This window comes from Somniosus microcephalus, chromosome 6 (assembly GCF_052327205.1).
Source record: "Somniosus microcephalus isolate GS21.2 chromosome 6, FLI_Smic_1.0, whole genome shotgun sequence".
Lineage (NCBI taxonomy): Eukaryota > Metazoa > Chordata > Chondrichthyes > Squaliformes > Somniosidae > Somniosus > Somniosus microcephalus.
Window position 1 is genome coordinate 279,319,212 of NC_140992.1, and position 20,035 is coordinate 279,339,246.

Below are 20,035 nucleotides of genomic sequence, written 5' to 3' on the forward strand. Positions count from 1 at the left end.
CCCGACCTGCACTTACCTTGCGCGCCGGCAGTTGAGCTCTGGGCTCCCGTGGAATTCCGCTCCGGGGCCTGCTCCAACTCCCGGCGCGCTGTGCTTGTGTGTCCCAGGGGCGTAGTTAGTGCAATGCGTCCCCTGGGATCACGTGAGCCATGGGCAGCCAATCAGAGGAGGGAAAAGCCCATTCATAAGATTGACAGGAAGACCTGTCTAAACTTATGAATATACGGGCCCCAAAATAACAGTAAACCTTCAAATAATTTTTTTTTTTTTTTAAATCACACTTTTTAAATAAACTATAAATTACATTAAATAACTATTTTAAACAATAATTTAAATTTTTGAAAAAATAATGTTATAAAAAAACGGGGCTAAAAATAAACTTACCTTGCTTTAAAGTATTTAAAAATAATAAACCTGTGGAAAAAATGTTTTAATTTTAATAAATTGAGCACTTACCTTTTAAAATGGTTTTTACATTTCTAAAATCTAAAGACTTACCCTCACGGAAAAACCTGTTAAAAAAAACACGCAAGTTCAAATCGCACGCGCAGACTCCCGCGCGCACGCGTTCCACCTCTGAACCCCTTCGTTCGGAGGAACAGAAGCGCCGGTTTCCCGCGCACGCACAGTGCATGCAAGAAACCGGCACTTCCATCGGGTCCACGGGTGAGTACCCCGTGCGTACTCACCCGTTGGGACCCGAATTTCTGGGCCATTATATTACATTTCTTGTGCAATATTCTCAATTATAGAATCACAGAAATTTACGGCACAGGAGGCCATTCGGCCCATCGTGTCTGTGCCGGCCGACAGAGCTCTCCAGCCTAATCCCACTTTCCAGCTCTCGGTCCGTAGCCCTGTGGGTTACAGCACTTCAAGTGCATATCCAAGTACTTTTTAAATGTCTCGGAGTGAGACTCCCACCACCCTCTGGGTGAAAAAAGTTCTCAACTCCCCTAAAATCACTTCAAATTAGACTCAACAGTAGCTGCTCTGAAACCACCAACGTTTAACCCGAGCTCAAAATATCCTATCCGGACACAATCCAAATTTAAGCAAAAACTATAAACAAACTACACTGCTTTTTAAAAAAAATAGTTCTGATCGACGCAAGACTAAAACGTGGCAGCGCCACTCCAGGAACAACACAAGACCCAGTTGGATGACGTACACAGGCCGAACTGCTCAGGATACCAGCCCGATTATCGTCCGAGTAACAGGAATAATATCCAGTTTAAGTCTCACCCTATCAGAGTATGATAGAGACAGTACTCCCTCCACTCGCGGTTAGGAGCTCAAGTTCTGGGGTGGGGCTGGAGCCCACATCCTCCTGTTCCAGAGGTGGGAGCGCTACAAACCGAGCCAAACAGACCTCAAAAAGGGGGGAGAATTGCTGGTTGTACCTGTGTCACTGGTGGTGTGAGCAATGCTGAGTAGCACACAATATTAAAGTGTGTGAATTTACCCCTGGTGTATTAACACTAAATAAGCAGGGTGAGCACGATGACTGACTGATAATGTTACTGTCCTCTAACCTCTGCCAGGTATCCACTATCAGCACACATCTCACTTCCTCACTTTACATCCAGTAATGATGCAACAACTAGCAATTGTTTCTGGCAGCAAGGATACGAAGGGCACTCCCAGTTCCCAGATAATCCCAAATACCCACCGCCCACCTCTCCACACACGGAGTTTACAGCCAGTCACTTCAAGGCTTCCGATCTACTCTCAGCACAAGTTCAAAAAATAATCGCAGTAACATCACTCTCAACGTCATGTCAACTTCCCAAACACACGGCAGTCTTGAATCATGACCATATACCCTTGCTCGCTGTGTTAGATACGTAGACTGAACTGTTCCTCTAATCAACTGTTGATCGCTCAATAAATCTGGGCCCCAATTAGTCAGAGTTTGTCAGCGTATACGTCAGGCTCCAATGGATTGGGCAGCACTGCGGCTCAACATCAGCCACAACCATAGGGAAAACTAGAGACAGCAAGGACTGACACCACCATCGAATCATCTCCGGCTCAGATTAGCTTGTAAACCACAGCAATAAAGTTTCACCCCCGAACCCCTCGATTAGATTCCAGCCTGTAACTCACTCCCGGGTATCTGTTATTCTATATATAAATAAACGCCCCGAACCCCTCGATTAGATTCCAGCCTGTAACTCACTCCCGGGTATCTGTTATTCTATATATAAGCCCCCTGAACCCCTCAATTAGATTCCAGTCTGTAACTCGCTCCCAGGTATCTGTTATTCTATATATAAACCCCCCGAACCCCTCGATTAGATTCCAGCCTGTAACTCACTCCGGGTATCTGTTATTCTATATATAAATAAACCCCCTGAACCCCTCGATTAGATTCCAGCCTGTAACTCACTCCCGGGTATCTGTTGTTCTATATATAAACCCCCCGAACCCCTCGATTAGATTCCAGCCTGTAACTCACCCCCGGGTATCTGTTGTTCTATATATAAACCCCCCGAACCCCTCGATTAGATTCCAGCCTGTAACTCACTCCCGGGTATCTGTTATTCTATATATAAACCCCCCGAACCCCTCGATTAGATTCCAGCCTGTAACTCACTCCCGGGTATCTGTTGTTCTATATATAAACCCCCCGAACCCCTCGATTAGATTCCAGCCTGTAACTCACTCCCGGGTATCTGTTGTTCTATATATAAACCCCCCGAACCCCTCGATTAGATTCCAGCCTGTAACTCACTCCCGGGTATCTGTTGTTCTATATATAAACCCCCCAAACCCCTCGATTAGATTCCAGCCTGTAACTTACTCCCAGGTATCTGTTATTCTATATATAAACCCCCCGATTAGATTCCAGCCTGTAACTCACTCCCGGGTATCTGTTATTCTATATATAATCTACCAAAACCATGATCCTTAATATAATTTTTAATAAATATCCATGCACCTTCTCTTTGACATCCTTCCAACTCCCTGATTTTCTTCAAACAGTGAGAGAGAATCTTGTACGTCCACCCGAGAGGGCATCCAGGGCCATGGTTATATGGCACCTCCTGCCAGTGCAGCTCTCTCAGCACTGCACTGGAGTGTCAGCCTGGATTAGGTGCTCAAGTCTCTGGAGTGGGGCTGTGAACCCACGACCATCTGGCCCAGAGAAGCTGACACTGTCATGGTCTGTGACCCTATTTATAAAACATGTGTTTTTAAAAAACAAAATGTTTTAAGTTAACTTATCCACTTACTTCCTCATTCCATGCATTCACCATGAACTTCTATAGTCCCTTATTGACCGCCATGTGAATCAAACATGTTTTAATCTCTCGAACACTCAAGCAGCTGTGTCTGCATAATGCACGCTGACTATACCCTCAGTCTCTGGGTATAATGTCTGCTGACTGCACCCTTTTTCTTTCTATGCTTATAGCGAGTGTGTTACCTATACTGTCTCTCCGCGTACATAGTGCACCTCGCTCTCTCGCTGGCTATTCCACACAATGATGAGGATCACTCTCCTAACTTCCTAAAGATCCAAAGGAAAACAGTGCCATCAATGCAGAAATTGATTTTATTACATAGACTTTTACACCACAGACATTCGGCCCAACCAGTCCGGGCCGGAGTTCATGCTCCACACCAGCCTCCTCCCACCCCTCTCCATCTCACCCCATCCACACCAGCCTCCTCCCACCCCTCTTCATCTCACCCCATCAACACCAGCCTCCTCCCACCGCTCTTCATCTCACCCCATCAACACCAGCCTCCTCCCACCCCTCTTCATCTCACCCCATCAACACCAGCCTCCTCCCACCCCTCTTCATCTCACCCCATCAACACCAGCCTCCTCCCACCCCTCTTCATCTCACCCCATCAACACCAGCCTCCTCCCACCCCTCTTCATCTCACCCCGTCAACACCAGCCTCCTCCCACCCTTCTTCATCTCACCCCATCAACACCAGCCTCCTCCCACCCCTCTTCATCTCACCCCATCAACACCAGCCTCCTCCCACCCCTCTTCATCTCACCCCATCAACACCAGCCTCCTCCCACCCTTCTTCATCTCACCCCATCAACACCAGCCTCCTCCCACCCTTCTTCATCTCACCCCATCAACACCAGCCCCCTCCCACCCCTCTTCATCTCACCCCATCAACACCAGCCTCCTCCCACCCCTCTTCATCTCACCCCATCAACACCAGCCTCCTCCCACCCCTCTTCATCTCACCCCATCAACACCAGCCTCCTCCCACCCTTCTTCATCTCACCCCATCAACACCAGCCTCCTCCCACCCCTCTTCATCTCACCCCATCAACACCAGCCTCCTCCCACCCCTCTTCATCTCACCCCATCAACACCAGCCTCCTCCCACCCCTCTTCATCTCACCCCATCAACACCAGCCTCCTCCCACCCTTCTTCATCTCACCCCATCAACACCAGCCTCCTCCCACCCCTCTTCATCTCACCCCATCAACACCAGCCTCCTCCCACCCCTCTTCATCTCACCCCATCAACACCAGCCTCCTCCCACCCCTCTTCATCTCACCCCATCAACACCAGCCTCCTCCCACCCTTCTTCATCTCACCCCATCAACACCAGCCTCCTCCCACCCTTCTTCATCTCACCCCATCAACTTATCCTTCGAGTCCTTTCTCCCTCATGTGCTTATCTATTTTATTAGAATATGCTGCAACAATACGGAATGGGACACTGGCCGTGGGCGATGTGCCGGGCCCTCAGTCTAACCTCGTGAACCCTTCAAAATCTCCCGAGTGGAGCTCGATTCGAAGCTCTGTGCCTGGTGTTATACACCTCAAGGTGTCCTTTGGAGAGGCAAAATGCACGGCTGTTTCCAGGCCACAGGCGAGCAGAGGCCTGGTTCTCTTTGCACTGACCACACTTCAAGCCTGGTTTGCGAATCCAAAGGCACAGAAACTACAATTTTGCCATCAACAACAACGTGCATTTATATACTGCCTTTAACATTAAAAAATCACAAGGTGCTCCGTGGAAGCGTGATCAGACAAAACGTTCAGCGAGCCGATGATGGAGATATTAGAACAGGTAGTAACAGCTTGTTCAAAGACGTAAATTTTAAAGGCGGAGAGGTTTAGGGAGGGAATTCCAGAGCTTAGGGCTCAGGCAGCTGAAGGCACGGCCGCCAATGGTGGGGCAAAGGGAGTGGGAGAAGTAGAAGAGGGCAGAATTAGAGGAGCGCAGAGATCTCAGAGGGTTGTCGGGCTGGAGGAGATTACAGAGATGGGAAGGGTCGAGGCTAGGGGGGGATTTGAAAACAAGGATGAGAATTTTAAAATCAAGGCGTTGCCGGACCGGGAGCTAATGTAGGTCAGCGAGCACAGGGGGTGATGGGTGAACGGGACTGGGTGCGAGTTAGGACACGGGGCAGTGAGCACAGGGGGTGATGGGTGAACGGGACTGGGTGCGAGTTAGGACACGGGGCAGTGAGCACAGCGGGTGTTGGGTGAACGGGACTGGGTGTGAGTTAGGACACGGGGCAGCGAGCACAGGGGGTGATGGGTGAACGGGACTGGGTGCAAGTTCAGACACGGGGCAGTGAGCACAGGGGGTGATGGGTGAACGGGACTGGGTGCGAGTTAGGACACGGGGCAGTGAGCACAGGGGGTGATGGGTGAACGGGTCTGGGTGCGAGTTAGGACACGGGGCAGTGAGCACAGGGGGTGATGGGTGAACGGGACTGGGTTTGAGTTAGGACACGGGGCAGTGAGCACAGGGGGTGATGGGTGAACGGGACTGGGTGTGAGTTAGGACACGGGGCAGTGAGCACAGGGGATGATGGGTGAACGGGACTGGGTGCGAGTTAGGACACGGGGCAGTGAGCACAGGGGGTGATGGGTGAACGGGACTTGGTGCGAGTTAGGACACGGGGCAGTGAGCACAGGGGGTGATGGGTGAACGGGACTGGGTGTGAGTTAGGACACGGGGCAGTGAGCACAGGGGGTGATGGGTGAACGGGACTGGGTGCGAGTTAGGACACGGGGCAGTGAGCACAGGGGGTGATGGGTGAACGGGACTGGGTGTGAGTTAGGACACGGGGCAGTGAGCACAGGGGGTGATGGGTGAACGGGACTGGGTGTGAGTTAGGACACGGGGCAGCGAGCACAGGGGGTGATGGGTGAAGGGGACTGGGTGTGAGTTAGGACACGGGGCAGTGAGCACAGGGGGTGATGGGTGAACGGGACTGGGTGTGAGTTAGGACACGGGCCAGTGAGCACAGGGGGTGATGGGTGAACGGGACTGGGTGCGAGTTAGGACACGGGGCAGTGAGCACAGGGGGTGTTGGGTGAACGGGACTGGGTGTGAGTTAGAACACAGGGCAGTGAGCACAGGGGGTGATGGGTGAACGGGACTGGGTGCGAGTTAGGACACGGGGCAGCGAGCACAGGGGGTGATGGGTGAACGGGACTGGGTGCGAGTTAGGACACGGGGCAGTGAGCACAGGGGGTGATGGGTGAACGGGACTGGGTGCCAGTTAGGACACGGGGCAGTGAGCACAGGGGGTGATGGGTGAACGGGACTGGGTGCGAGTTAGGACACGGGGCAGTGAGCACAGGGGGTGATGGGTGAACGGGTCTGGGTGCGAGTTAGGACACGGGGCAGTGAGCACAGGGGGTGATGGGTGAACGGGACTGGGTGCGAGTTCAGACACGGGGCAGTGAGGACAGGGGGTGATGGGTGAACGGGATTGGGTGTGAGTTAGGACACGGGGCAGTGAGCACAGGGGGTGATGGGTGAACGGGACTGGGTGAGAGTTAGGACACGGGGCAGTGAGCACAGGGGGTGATGGGTGAACGGGACTGGGTGTGAGTTAGGACACGGGGCAGTGAGCACAGGGGGTGATGGGTGAACGGGACTGGGTGTGAGTTAGGACACGGGGCAGTGAGCACAGGGGGTGATGGGTGAACGCGACTGGGTGAGAGTTAGGACACGGGGCAGTGAGCACAGGGGGTGATGGGTGAACGGGACTGGGTGTGAGTTAGGACACGGGGCAGTGAGCACAGGGGGTAATGGGTGAACGGGACTGGGTGAGAGTTAGGACACGGGGCAGTGGGCACAGGGGGTGATGGGTGAACGGGACTGGGTGTGAGTTAGGACACGGGGCAGTGAGCACAGGGGGTGATCGGTGAACGGGACTGGGTGTGAGTTAGGACACGGGGCAGTGAGCACAGGGGGTGATGGGTGAACGGGACTGGGTGAGAGTTAGGACACGAGGCAGTGAGCACAGGGGGTGGTGGGTGAACGGGACTAGGTGAGAGTCAGGACACGGGGCAGTGAGCACAGGGGGTGATGGGTGAACGGGACTGGGTGAGAGTTAGGACACGGGTCAGTGAGCACAGTGGGTGATGGGTGAAGGGGACTGGGTGAGAGTTAGGACACTGGGCAGCTGGGTTTGGAAAAGCTCAAATGTACGGAGGGTGGAAGATTTCAGGCCAGGCAGGGGACCGTTGGAATAATCAAGACTAGAGGTAACAAAGGCCTGAATGAGGGTTTCAGCAGCAGATGAGCTGAGGCAGGGGCGGAGTCGGGCGATGTTACGGAGGTGGAAGCAGGCGGTCTTAGTGATGGCGAGAATATGTGGCCGGAAGCTCAGGTTGGGGTCAAATATGACACCAAGGCTGTGAACAGCGTGGTTCAGCCTCAGACAGTTGGCAGGGAGAGAGATGGTGTTGGTGGTGGGTACTGTACCGACAACAATGGCTTCAGGGTAAGGGAGCCAGTGTCATTACATCATTCCATGGGTAACTTAGCCCAGGTGCTGGGACTGAGCTTCAGGTAGCATTATGCTGAGTGAGGGGGGGGTGGGTGAGAGAGAGAGAGAGAGAGATTCTCATCTCAGTCCTGAATGGCCTACCCTTTATCCTGAGGCTCATGGTTCTAGATTCCCCAGCCAAGAGAAACATTCTCCCAGCAGCCATCCTATCAAGCCCTGTAATAATTTTGTATGCTTCAATGAGATCCCCTCTGATTCTTCTGAATTCAAGAGAATACAGGCCTAGTTTACTCAATCTCTTCTCATACGACAGTCCCGCCATCCCAGGAATTAATCTCGTGAACCTTCGTTGCACTCCCTCTATGGCAAGTATATCCTTCCTTAGGTAAGGAGACCAACATTGTACACAGTACTCCAGGTGTGGTCTCACCAAGGTCCTATATAATTGGAGTAAGACTCCTTTACTCCTGTACTCAAATCCTCTTGTAATGAAGGCCAGCATACCATTTGCCTTCCTAATGGCTTGCTGCACCTGCACATTCACTTTCAGTGACTCATGTACAAGGACACCCAGGTCCCTTTGAGCATCTGCATTCCCCAATCTTTCACCATTTAGGAAATACTCTGCTTTTCTGTTTTTTCTACCAAAGTGGATAACTTCACATTTATCCACATTATATTCCATCTGCCATGTTCGCGCCCACTCACTGAGCCTGTCGAGATCCCCTTGAAGCCTCTTCACATCCTCTTCGCAACTGGCACTGCCACCTAGCTTTGTATCATCAGCAAATTTGGAAATGTTACATTTAGTCCCCTCATCCAAATCATTGATATAGATTGTGAATAGCTGGGGTCCAAGCACCGATCCTTGCGGTACCCCACTAGTCACAGCCTGCCATCCTGAAAAAGACCCATTTATCCCTACTCTTTGTTTTCTGTCTGTTAACCAATTCTCAATCCATGCTAGTATATTACCCCCAATTCCATGTGCCCTAATTTTGTTCACCAACCTCTTGTGTGGGACCTTATCGAAGGCCTTCTGAAAATCCAAATACACCACATCTACCAGTTCCCCTTTGTCTACTCCACTAGTTACATCCTCAAAGAACTCCAATAGGTTTGTCAAACAGGATTTCCCTTTCATAAATCCATGTCGACTCTGCCCAATCTTACTATTAGTTTCTAAGTGCCAAGTTATTGCATCCTTTAGAATAGATTCCAGCATTTTTCCAACTACTGATGTGAGGTTAACAGGTCTGTAGTTCCCTGTTTTCTCTCTCCCTCCTTTCTTAAATAGCGGGGTTGCATTTGCTATCCTCCAATCTGCAGGAACCGTTCCAGAATCTATGGAATTTTGTAAGATGACAACCAATGTGTCCACTATCCCAATGGCCACCTCTTTCAAAACCCTAGGATGTAGGTCATCCGGTCCTTGGGATTTATCGACTTTTAGTCCCATTAATTTTGCTAGTACTGTTTCTTTACTAATAATAATTTCTTTAAGTTCCTCATTCTCGTCACACCCTTGGTTTTCTCATATTTCTGGGAGGTTTTTTGTGTCTTCCTCCGTGAAGACAGAAACAAAGTATTTATTTAATTTCTCAGCCATTTCCTCATTCCCCATTATAAATTCTTCCGTCTCTGACTGTAAAGGACCTACATTTACCTTTGCCAGTCTTTTCCTTTTCACATACCTATAGAAGCTTTTACAATCCGTTTTTATATTTTTCGCTAGTTTGTGCTCATATTCCATTTTCCCTTTCTTTATCAATTTCTTGGTCCCCCTTTGCTGATTTCTAAAAAGATCCCATTCCTCAGGCTGACCGCTTTTTCTGGCAACTTTATAAGCTTCCTCCTTTGATTTAATACTAGCTTTAATTTCTTTTGTTAGCCATGGTTGGATCACTTTTCCTTTTGGGTTTTTACAGAAACATAGAAGATAGGAGCAGGAGAAGGCCATTCGGCCCCTCGAGCCTGCTCCGCCATTTAATGCGATCATGGCTGATCATCCAAATTCAGTACCCTGTCCCTGCCTTCTCCCCATACCCCTTGATCCCTTTAGCCTTAAGAAATCTATCTAACTCCTTCTTGAATATATTTAATGAATTGGTCTCAACTGCCTTCTATGATAGAGAATTCCACAGGTTCACCACTCTCTGGGTGAAGAAATTCCTCCTCATCTCTGTCCTAAATGACTTACCCCTTATCCTTAGACTGTGACCCCTGGTTCTGGACTCCCCCACCATTGGGAACATCCTTCATGCATCTAGTCTGTCTAGTCCTGTCAGAATTTTATAAGTTTCAATGAGATCCCCTCTCATTCTTCTAAACTCCAGCGAACATAAGCCCAATTGACCCAATCTCTCCTCATACGTCATTCCTGCCATCCCAGGTATCAGTCTGGTGAATCTTCGCTGCACTCCCTGATGCGCTATCAATTACTCATAAAAGACTGAGAGTTAGAAGAGTAACTAAAGGCTTTTATTAACAACAGAATGGAGGTCTGCCTCGAGTGGTCGACCGGTCCAGGATACTAAGGGCTGGGGAGCAGTCACCTTTATACTAGGACCTGTGGGAGGAGTCAGCCGAGGCATGTCCAGGCATGTACACAGTGGAATACAAACAGGAATAGAAACATAGAGATAGGAACAGGAGTAGGCCATTCGGCCCTTCGAGCCTGCTCCGCCATTCAATGAGATCATGGCTGATCTTCGTCTGAGATCATAGCTGATCTTACCAGTTCAGTACCCCGTCCCCGCCTTTTCTCCGTAACCCTTAATCCCCTTAGCCGTCAGAAATATATCCAATTCTCTCTTGAAAATATTTATTGAATTAGCCTTCGCAGCCCTCTGTGGCAGGGAATTCCACAGGCTCACCACTCTTTGAGTGAAGAAATTCTTCCTCATCTCTGTTTTAAATGATTTGCCCGCTATTTTTAGACTGTGGCCCCTGGTTCTGTGCTCCCCGGCCATTGGAAACATTCTCTCTGAATTCAGCCTGTCCAGGCCTGCCATAATTTTATATGTTTCGATGAGATCACCTCTCAATCTTCTAAACTCCAGTGAGTACAAGCCCAAACTATTTAATCTCTCTTCGTAGGTCATTCACCCCTTGTTTAAAATTGAGTCCAGCGGGGTGAAGTGTATTAAAAGTTAGTGTATTGGAGTCTCTCCGGAGGTCTTGTCTGCCGCTGTGATCGGCGTGGCGACGGCAGGGGTAGTGAAGCTTCCGGCGTCGAGTCCAGCGTAGGCTGTGGCACAGGCGTGTCGTCCTCGTAGATGTCGAGCGGGTCGCGGGGCCCAGGCCTGCCGTCTGCTGGGGCTGGATATCGGATCGTGGGGGGGGGTGGTAGTGGGTAGTGGGTTACTGTGGTCCCCGAGGGTGCAAGGTCTCTTATGGAGACTGTGTCCTCCCGCCCGTCCGGGTATGCGATGTAAGCATACTGGGGGTTGGCGTGGAGGAGGTCGACCCTCTCGACCAGGGGGTCCGTTTTATGGGTCCTCACGTGTCTTCTCAGTAGGACCGGCCCTGGGGACGTCAGCCATGGCGGTAGCGATGTCCCTGATGTGGACTTCCTTGGGAAGACAAACATTTTCTCATGAGGGGTGGCGTTAGTGGCAGTGCAGAGCAGTGACCGAATAGAGTGGAGCGCATCGGGGAGCACATCCTGCCAGCGGGAGGTTGGAAGGCCCCTAGACTTTAAGGCTAGCAGGACGGCCTTCCAAACTGTCGCATTTTCTCTTTCCACCTGTCCGTTCCCCCGGGGGTTGTAACTGGTGGTCCTGCTTGTGGCAATACCCCTAGTTAGCAGGTACTGACGGAGTTCGTCGCTCATAAACGATGAGCCCCGGTCGCTATGGATATAGCTGGGGAAGCCGAACAGGGTGAAGAGGTTGTTCAGACATTTAATGACCGTGGCACTGGTCATGTCCGGGCAGGGGAAGGCGAACGGGAAACGGGAGTACTCATCAATAATATTGAGGAAGTACACATTGCGGTCGGAGGAGGGGAGAGGCCCTTTAAAATCAACGCTCAGGCGCTCGAAGGGGCGAGTGGCTTTTATCAGGTGGGCCCTGTCTGGTCTATAAAAGTGTGGTTTGCACTCAGCGCAGACTTGGCAGTTCCTGGTCATGGTCCTGACCTCCTCAATAGAGTAAGGCAGGTTGCGGGCCTTGATGAGGTGGAAGAACCTGGTGACCCCCGGGTGGCAGAGGTCATTGTGGAGGACCCGTAGTCTATCGATCTGCGCGCTGGCGCAGGTGCCACGCGATAGCGCATCCGGGGGTTCATTTAGCTTCCCTGGCCGGTACAAGATTTCGTAGTTGTAGGTGGAAAGTTCGATTCTCCACCTCAAGATCTTGTCATTTTTGATTTTGCCCCTCTGCTTGTTGTTAAACATAAAAGCAACTGAACGCTTGTCAGTGAGCAGGGTAAATCGTTTTCCGGCCAGTTAGTGCCTCCAATGACGCACAGCCTCCACAATCGCCTGGGCCTCCTTCTCAACAGCGGAGTGTCTGGTCTCCGGGCCTTGGAGGGTTCGTGAAAAGAAGGCCACGGGTCTCCCCGCCTGATTGAGGGTAGCGGCCAGGGCAAAGTCGGACGCGTCGCTTTCCACCTGGAAAGGGATGGATTTGTCCACTGCGTGCATGGTGGCTTTGGCAATGTCCTCCTTGATACGGTGGAAGGCTAAGCGGGCCTCTGCCGTCAAGGGAAAAGAGGTGGACTTGATCAGCGGATGGGCCTTGTCCGCATAGTAGGGGACCCACTGGGCGTAATAGGAGAAAAACCCTAGGCACCTCTTCAGGGCCTTGAGGCAGTGGGGCAGTGGAAGTTCCATAAGGGGACGCATCCGGTCGGGGTCGGGGCCGATGACTCCGTGTTCCACAACACAGCCAAGGATGGCGAGGCGGTTTGTGCGGAATATGCACTTCTCCTTGTTATATGTCAGGTTTAGGAGTTGGGCGGTGCGGAGGAATTTTTCGAGGTTTGCGTCATGGTCCTGCAAGTCACGGCCGCAGATGGTCACATTGTCCAGATATGGGAAAGTGGCCTGCAACGCATTTTGATCTACCATCCGGTCCATCTCCCTTTGGAAGATGGAGACCCCGTTGGTGACGCCAAAGGGAACCCTAAGGAAGTGATAGAGGCGGCCGTTTGCCTCAAAGGCAGTGTACTGGCGGTCCTCAGGGCGGATGGGGAGCTGGTGGTACGCTGATTTCAGGTCAATGGTCGAGAAGACGCGGTACTGCGCGATCTGGTTGACCATATCAGCTATACGGGGGAGTGGGTAGGCGTCCAGCAGGGTGTAGCGATTTATTGTCTGGCTGTAGTCGATGACCAGGCGCTGCTTCTCGCTGGTCTTAACGACCACAACCTGGGCTCGCCAGGGGCTGGTGCTGCCCTCAATAATCCCTTCTTTCAGGAGCCGCTCCACTTCGGTTTTAATGAAAACCCTGTCCCCGGCACTGTATCGCCTGCTCTTTGTGGCGATGGGCTTACAGTCGGGGGTGAGGTTAGCAAACAGTGGTGGGGGGGGTGACTCTGAGTGTGGAGAGGTTGCACCTGGTGCGCGGCGGGCAATTTGGAAGCTGCTGGCTGCGGACTGTGAGTGGGGGTAGGGGTCCACCGTACGCCATCGTAACACTTTTAAGGTGGCACTGAAAATCTAACCCCAGCAGGACGGCAGCGCAGAGGTCAGGCAGGACCAGAAGTTTAAAATGATCGTACACGGTCCCGTCTACTACGAGTGTCACCACGCAGTAGCCGCCGATGTCCGCCGACTGGGACTCGGAGGCCATAGAAATCCGCTGTTGCGCAGGCAGGACTGGGAGAGAGCAACGCCGCACCGTGTCGGGGTGGATGAAGCTCTCCGTGCTCCCAGAGTCAAAAAGGCAGATTGTATCGTGACCATTTACCTTAATGTCCATTGTGGAACTGGCCAGTTGGTGCGGTCTCGCTTGGTCCAGTGTAACGGATGCCAGCGTAGGGGTCGGTGTGTCGCTGCGGGTATCAGATGAGGCGGTGTCAGGGGCCTGCTGCGTCCCGGCTGTCGTCCAAGATGGCGGCGTCCATGATCCCCATGTGGCTGGAGGCGTCCAAAATGGCTGCTGTACCGGTGATTCGCACACGGCCGGGGAGGTCCAAAATGGCGGCCCGCATGGCCCACACGCGGCGCTGCTGGGGTTCGGGGTGGCTTTGGCCCTGCAGACGCTAGCGTAGTGTCCCTTCTTCCCGCAGCCCGAGCAGATCGCGTTTTTCGCCGGGCAGCGCGCTCTGGGGTGTTTTGCCTGGCCACAGAAGTAGCATTTCTGGCCTTGGGGCACTGCTGTCTGGCCTTGGGACACTGCTGCGGTAGTTGGGCCGTTGTTGGGGTGTGGCTGGGGTGGCACGGCGCTATGAGGCGGTCCTACCGTGTCCCAGGCTGTCATTCCCCGCGGCGTCCACGGTGCAGAGGAGTAGGCATCCATGCCCTGGTAGGCTGCATCCAACGATAGTGCGAGTTCAGAGGCCTTGTTGAGGTCGAGGTTACTCTGCTCCAACAGTCGCTGTCGTGTGTAATTGGATCTGTGGCCCGCTACAAAAGCGTCCCGGATAAGTTCCTCTGTGTACACGGCGGCCTTTACATCCTTACAACCACAGGCCCGGCCAAGCACAGACAGTGCCTGAAGGTATTCCACGGTCGATTCCCCAGGTTGTTGTTTACGACTCCCCAGGAGGTGCCTGGCGTACACTTCGTTCACTGGGCGCGTGTACTGGTCCTTGAGGAGCTTGATAGCATCCGCGTACGAGGTCGCGTCTTGGATGACCGAGTACACTCGGTGGTTCACTTTGGAGGTCAGGACATCCAGTTTGTCCTCGTCCGATTTGATTGCTTCGGAGGCGGTCAGGAATTTTTCGAAACACTTAAGCCAGTGAGTAAACTTGGTGGATGAGTTCGCCTCCCGATGATCTAAGTCCAGGCATGCTGGTGTGAGGATCTTCTCCATTATAAAAATGTTGTTAATAAAATTGATGCGCTATCAATTACTCATAAAAGACTGAGAGTTAGAAGAGTAACTAAAGGCTTTTATTAACAACAGAATGGAGGTCTGCCTCGAGTGGTCGACCGGTCCAGGATACTAAGGGCTGGGGAGCAGTCACCTTTATACTAGGACCTGTGGGAGGAGTCAGCCGAGGCATGTCCAGGCATGTACACAGTGGAATACAAACAGGAATACAAACAGTGGTTTACCACACTCCCTCCATGGCAAGAACATCCTTCCTCAGATAAGGCGACCAAAGCTGCACACAATACTCAAGGTGTGGTCTCACCTCGGCCCTGTACAACTGCAGCAAGACATCCTTGGTCCTGTACTCGAATTCTCTCGCTATGAAGGCCAACATACCATTTGCCTTCTTAACCGCCTGCTGCACCTGCATGCTTACCTTCAGCGACTGGTGCACAAGGACACCCAGGTCTCGTTGCACTTCCCCTTCTCCCAATCTATTGCCGTTCAGATAATAATCTGCCTTCCTGTTTTTGCCACCAAAGTGGATAACCTCGCATTTATCCACGTTATATTGCATCTGCTATGCATCGGCCCAATCACCCAACCTGTCCAAATCATACTGGAGTTTCTCGTCATCCTCCTCACAGCACACACGCCCACCCAGCTTTGTGTCGTCTGCAAACTTGGAGATATTACATCTAGTTCCCTCGTCTAGATCATTAATATATATTGTGAGTAGCTGGAGTCCTAGGACCGATCCCTGCGGTACCCCACCAGTCACTGCCTGCCACTCGGAAAAAGACCCATTTATTCCAACTCTTTGCTTCCTGTCTGCCAACCAGTTCTCTATCCAAGTCAGTACCTTGCCCCCAATCCCATGTGCCTTAACTTTACACGCTAATCTCTTATGCGGGACCTTATCGAAAGCCTTCTGAAAGTCCAAATACACATCCACTGGTTCTCCCTCATCTATTCTACCAGTTACATCCTCAAAAAATTCCAGTAGATTAGTCAAGCACGATGTACCTTTTGTAAATCCATGTTGACTTTGTCCGATCCTGTCACTTTTTTCCAAGTGCTCTGCTATTACATCCTTTATAATGGACTCTAGCATTTTTCCCACTACCGACGTCAGGCTTACCGGTCTATAATTCCGCATTTTCTCTCTACCACTTTTTTTGAATAGTGGGGTTACATTAGCTACCCTCCAATCCATGGGAACTGTTCCAGAGTCTATAGAATTTTGGAAGATGACCAGCAATGCATCTACTATTTCTAGGGCCACTTCCTTAAGTACCCCAGGATGTAGATTATCAGGCCCTGGGGATTTATCCGCCTTCAATCCCGTCAATTTCCCTAACACCATTTCCCTACAAATACTGATTTCATTCAGTTCCTCCCTCTCATTAGACCCCATGTTCCCTGACATCTCTGGGAGGTTATTTGTGTCCTCCTTTGTGAAGACAGAACCAAAGTATGTATTTAATTGGTGTTCCATTTCTTTGTTCCCCATTATAAATTCCCCTGATTCTGACGGCAAGGGACCTTCGCTTGACTTCACCAATCTTTTTCTCCTCACATGTATAGAAGCTTTTATAGTCAGTTTTTAATGTTCCCTGCAAGCTTACTCTCATACTCTATTTTCCCCCTCTTAATTAATCCCTTTGTCCTCCTTTGCTGAATCCTAAACTGTTCCCAATCCTCAGGTTTACTTCTTTTTCTAGCCAATTTATATGTCCTCTCCTTGGATCTTATGCTATCCTTAATTTCTCTTGTTAGCCACAGTTGAGTCACTCTTTTTGTTTTATTTTTATGTCAAACAGGGATGAACAAATTCTGTAGTTCATCCATGCGATCTTAAATGTTTGCCATTACCTATCCACCGTCAAACCTTAGCATTCCCCAATCAAACCTACCCAACTTGCGCCTCATACCATCGTATGCCCTAGAGGAATATATGTTTGTTGCCAATTATGCATTAATTCCTTGAATGTTAGCCATTGTATGTCCACCTTCATACCTTTCAGTGTAGTCTCCCAATCTACCATGGCCAACTTGTCCCTCATACCCTTGTAGTTTCCTCTGTTTCGATTGAAGACCTTAGTTTCAGATTGGACTACATCACTCTCAAACTTAATGTAAAATGCAATCATATTATGGTACAGATAGCGGCCGGTGCCGAGATCGCTCTCCCGTTTTCGGGCGGCCAGCTCTCGCCGCTCGCTCCCGCAAGCGGAGCGAGGTGCTCGGCGAGTCGGGCAGAGGCAGCGCGGCGAGCAGCAGCCAAGCCGACCCGCTGGAGCACATCGGCCTGCAGCTCCTCAGCGGGAAGGAATTCCGACTGGGAGGAGGGGAGCCGAGCATGGCGGCCAGAGGCCGGCCCGTGAAGAGAGAGAAGTAGGCCCCTGGCCGTGGAGCCGGCGACGGTGAAGAGGAGGCCGAATTGGAGCATTCACATCCCGACGATGTGTTCGGCGAGTCGGGCAGAGGAGCGCAGCGCAACGAGCAGCAGCAGCAGACTCACGACACGCTGCAGCACGTCGGCCGGCAGCTCCATTTCGGGTAACTCGCAGTCCGAATGGGAGGAGGGGGAGCCGGGCATGGTGGCCAGAGCGGGAGAAGCAGGCCACCACACGTGGAGCCGGCAACAGTGAGGAGGAAGCCGCGGTGAAGAGGAGGACGGAGCGGCGGAGGGACATCGTGCTCCCACTGCCACGGGAAGCCATTGTATTGACTCTGAACGCGGCGCTGTATGTATAGCTGACGCGCCCCGACGGGGAACAAGCATTCCATTGTACTTGTTACATATGGCAAATAAATCGAATCTGAATCTGAACTTGTCTCTAAAGGCCCCTTTACCACAAGATTATTGATTAGCCCTTTCTCATTACACAGTACCGGATCCAGAATAGCCTGTCCCCTGGTTGGGCCGGGAGAGGGAGAGAGGGGGGGGTGGGGGACAGAGAGAGAGGGAGAGAGGGTGTGTGTGTGTGTGTGTGTGTGTGTGTGTGTGTGGGGGTGGAGACTGACGGCGGCTCCGGACCCGCTCCCACAAATATCAACTTCCCCAGCGACACGCCTCCGCTGGCACCCGGGCAGGCGGGCGGGCGGCCTCCCTCTCCGGGCCTCAGCCCCACCGCCCAATTCCGCGGCCTCTCGCCCTCCTCGGGCCTCGGCCTGTCCTGCCGCCCTCCTCCCCGGGCCCGGGCCTACCTGCCTCTCGGCGCCGACCTTTATTTTGATTTTTTTTTCCCTCAGACGGCGGTCGGCGAACGGCGAGCCGCAGGCACCGCCTCCCTGTCCATCACCCGCGCCGCTGTCTAATGATAGGCTTCCATTCCAGGCATGACGCAACCCCTGGCTGATTGACGTCGACACCAGCCAATCACAACTCAGCTTCGTAAAAGTGACGTAATCCGGTCGGCGACTGACCAATCGGAACGCTCGCCTGGGTGCCCGTCCGCCCATTGAGAACTTTGTTCACCAATTGCAGCGCAGGACTCGCATGCTGGACCCGCCTTCCTTCTAATTGACAACTGCGATAACCAATCAACGTGCACCTCGGCTGCGCTCATTGGATGGAAACCATTCCCATCCTCGCTGATTGGGTACTTGCTGCAGCCAATCAGAAGGTCACATTGATCAGGCCTGATTCCTGCTGTAACACAATTCACACGTGTGGCGCAAAGTGAAGGCTTTGTGTAAATAAAGACTCGCATTTCGACAGCGCCTTTCACAACCTGCACAAGTCCCAAAACCCTTTACAGCCAATTCATTGATTTTTGCAGTGTGGTCACTGTTCTAATGTAGGAAATGCTGCAGCCAATTTGCGCACAGCAAGCTCCCACAAACAGCAATGTGATAATGGCCAGGTCATCTGTTTTAGTGATGGTGGTTGAGCTTTAAGTTCCTCGGAGTCCACATCACGGGAGACCTCTCCTGGTCCCTCAATACCTCCTCTCTGGTGAAGAAGGCCCAGCAGCGCCTATATTTCCTAAGGAGGCTGAAGGGATGTAACCTGTCACCCCTGATCCTCTCTAACTTTTATCGCTGCACAATAGAGAGCATCCTGACAAACTGTATCACAGTATGGTATGGCAGCTGTAGCTACTATGACCGGAAAGCCCTACAACGGGTAGTCAAAACTGCCCAACGCATTACCGGCACCCGGCTACCGGCCATAGAGCACATATACCAGAAACGCTGTTTACGGAGGTCACGGTCCATCATCAAAGACCCTACCCACCCCAGCCACAGTCTGTTCGCCCTCCTGCCATCTAGGAGGCGCTACAGATGCATTCGCACCCGAATGACCAGATTTAGGAACAGCTTCTTTCCCAGGGCTGTCATCCTACTGAACTCCACAAATAAACTCTAAAGCCTGCACATCTGCCAATGCACTTTATTATGGTTATGTTTATGTTAATGTATTACAAGCCAAATGTATGTTGAATCTTTAAATGTCTTAATCTAAATGTACACTCTCGGGAGCCACAAGCCTACATTTCGTTGTACTGCACTTGTGCACTAACAATGACAATATAGTTGATTATGATTATGATTATAAATATTGGCCTCAGGACACCGGGGAGAACTCCCCTGCTCTTATTCAAAATAGTGCCATGGGATCTTTTACATCCACCTGACAGAGCAGACAGGGCCTCGCTTTAACGTCTTATCCAAAAGCCAGTACCTCTGACAGTGCAGCACTCCCTCAGTACTGCCCCTCCGACAGTGTGGCGCTCCCTCAGTCCTGTCCCTCCGACAGTGTGGCGCTCCCTCAGTACTGCCCCTCCAACAGTGCGACGCTCCCTCAGTACTGCCCCTCCGACAGTGCGGCGCTCCCTCAGTACTGCCCCTCCGACAGTGCGGCGCTCCCTCAGTACTGCCCCTCTGACAGTGCGGCGCTCCCTCAGTACTGCCCCTCCGACAGTGCGGCACTCCCTCAGTACTGCCCCTCCGACAGTGCGGCGCTCCCTCAGTACTGCCCCTCCGACAGTGCGGCGCTCCCTCAGTACTGCCCCTCCGACAGTGCGGCGCTCCCTCAGTACTGCCCCTCTGACAGTGCGGCGCTCCCTCAGTACTGCCCCTCCAACAGTGCGGCACTCCCTCAGTACTGCCCCTCCGACAGTGCGGCGCTCCCTCAGTACCGCCCCTCCGACAGTGCAGCACTCCCTCAGTACTGCCCCTCCAACAGTGCAGCACTCCCTCAGTACTGCCCCTCCAACAGTGGAGCGCTCCCTCAGTACTAACTCTCCAACAGTGCGACGCTCCCTCAGTACTGCCCCTCTGACAGTACGG

The 20,035-nt window shown here is 52.0% G+C and overlaps 1 protein-coding gene across 3 annotated transcripts in view; it reads right to left on the bottom strand.

Moving 5' to 3' along the window:
- cebpg (CCAAT enhancer binding protein gamma) overlaps positions 1-18,079 on the bottom strand; it is a 43,875-nt gene extending 25,796 nt beyond the window's left edge. The window contains exon 1 of one of the 3 annotated variants that reach the window (XM_085991903.1): positions 17,952-18,079. The gene's annotated coding sequence lies outside the window, so the exon portion shown is untranslated. Of the gene's footprint in view, positions 1-17,947 lie in introns of all 3 variants that reach the window. The other 2 variants (XM_085991902.1, XM_085991904.1) reach the window with 2 other exon arrangements.
- Positions 18,080-20,035: the final 1,956 nt, after the last annotated feature.